General features: G+C 46.7%; 1 pseudogene; it reads left to right on the top strand.

Annotated features, from left to right (window-relative positions):
• Nucleotides 1-6: 6 nt before the first annotated feature.
• Nucleotides 7-1202, top strand: LOC100956163 (annotated as a pseudogene).
• Nucleotides 1203-2072: the final 870 nt, after the last annotated feature.

Here is a 2072-nt window from a genome sequence, read left to right on the forward strand (position 1 = left end):
GCAAAACACAGAAAACTGTATGGCATGAATGAGGAAGGATGGAGGAGAGCAGTGTGGGAGAAGAATATGAAAATGATTGAACTGCACAGTCAGGAATACAGTCAAGGGAAACATGGCTTCACAATGGCAACGAACGCCTTCAGTGACATGACCAATGAAGAATTCAGGCAGGTAGGGCAGCGCCTGTGGCTCAGCGGGTGGGGCACTGGCCCCATATAGGACGATGGTGGGTTTGAACCTGGGCCCGGCCAAACTGCAACAAAAAGATGGCCGGGTGTGGTGGGGGGCACCTGTGGTCCTAGCTACTCGGGAGGCTGAGGGGAGAGAATCGCTTAAGCCCAGGAGTTGGAGGTTGCTGTGAGTTGTGTGACACCACAGCTCTCTACCAAGGGTGACAAAGTGAGACTCTGTCTCTACAAAAAAAAAAAAAAGGAATTCAGGCAGGTGATGAAAGGCTTTCAAAACCAGAAGCACAAGAAGGGGGAAAGTGTTCCAAGAGCCTTCATTTCTTGAGGTCCCCAAATCAGTGGACTGGAGAGAGAAAGGCTATGTGACTCCTGTGAAGAATCAGGGTCAGTGTGGTTCTTGTTGGGCTTTTAGTGCAACTGGTGCCCTTGAAGGACAGATGCTCTGGAAAACTGACAAACTTATCTCACTGAGTGAGCAGAACCTGGTGGACTGCTCTCAGCCTCAAGGCAATGAAGGCTGCAATGGTGGCCTAATGGGCTATGTCTTCCAGTATATTAAGGAGAATGGAGGCCTGGACTCTGAAGAATCTTATCCGTATGATGCAGTGGATGAATCCTGTAAGTACAGGCCTGAGTATTCCATTGCAAATGACACTGGCTTCGTGGATGTCCCTAAAGAGGAGAAGGCCCTGATGAAGGCCAGAGCAACTGTGGGGCCTGTCTCTGTTGCTATTGAGGCAGGCCATGAGTCTTTCTAGTTCTATAAAGCAGGTGTTTGTTTTGAGCCAGATTTTAGCAGTGAAAATATGGATCACAGTGTACTGGTAGTTGGCTACAGATTTGAAAAAACAGAATTGGATAACAATAAGTATTGACTGGTGAAGAACAGCTGGGGTGAAGAATGGGGCTTACTTAATGGGGCTTACTTACATAAAGATGGCCAAAGACCAGAAAAACCACTGTGCAATCGCCGCAGCAGCCAGCTATCCCACCATGGGAGCTGACAGACAGTGATGAGGACACACTTGACTGGGAACAGCGTGTGCAGAGAAGGAACTTTATATCTTAAAACTGACCAGCCCTGGGCGGTGCCTGTGGCTCAGTGTGTAGAGCGCTGGCCTCATATACTGAGAGTGGCGGGTTCAAACCTGGCCCTGGCCAAAGTACAACAAAAAAAATAGCGGGTGTTGTGGCGGGTGCCTGTGGTCCCAACTACTCGGGAAGCTGAGTCAAGAAAATAGCCTAAGCCCAAGAGCTGGAGGTTGCTGTGCGCTGTGATGTCACATCACTCTACTGAGGGCGACAAAGTGAGACTCTGTCTCTAAAAGAAAAAAAAAACTGACCAGCCCCAACAGTGTGGAATACACCCTTGAATCATTGAAGATCCAAGTGTGATTTGAATTCCATGACATTTGTACACTGGTAAAATGTTACCTCTATTTTAATCACTGCTATAATCGTATTTGTATTATTGATTTACTTCTGACTTTGGATTTTTGTTTCTAAGAGGATGTATAAATGTTTACTTGTTTAAATAAAACTTAATACTAGAAATGAGTAATGGTGGCTGGGTGTGGTGACTCATGCCTGTAATCCTATCAGTCTGGGAGGCCGAGTCAGGCCGATTCCTTGAGCTTAGGAGTTCAAGATCAGCCTGAGCAAGAATGAGATCCTGTCTCTACTAAAAATAGAAAAACTGGCTGGACATTGTGGCAGGTGCCTATAGTCCCAGCTACCTGGGAAGCTAAGGCAAAAGAATTGCTCAACCCCGAGATTTTGAAGTTGTTGTGAATTAGGATGCTACAGCTCTGCCAGGGTGACAGAGTGAGGCTCCATCTCAAAAGAAAAAAGAAAAAAATAAAGGACATACGCAACAGTGAGGAG

Source organism: Otolemur garnettii, unplaced genomic scaffold (genome assembly GCF_000181295.1).
Source record: "Otolemur garnettii isolate 467f Iridium unplaced genomic scaffold, OtoGar3 scaffold00025, whole genome shotgun sequence".
NCBI classification, from domain to species: domain Eukaryota; kingdom Metazoa; phylum Chordata; class Mammalia; order Primates; family Galagidae; genus Otolemur; species Otolemur garnettii.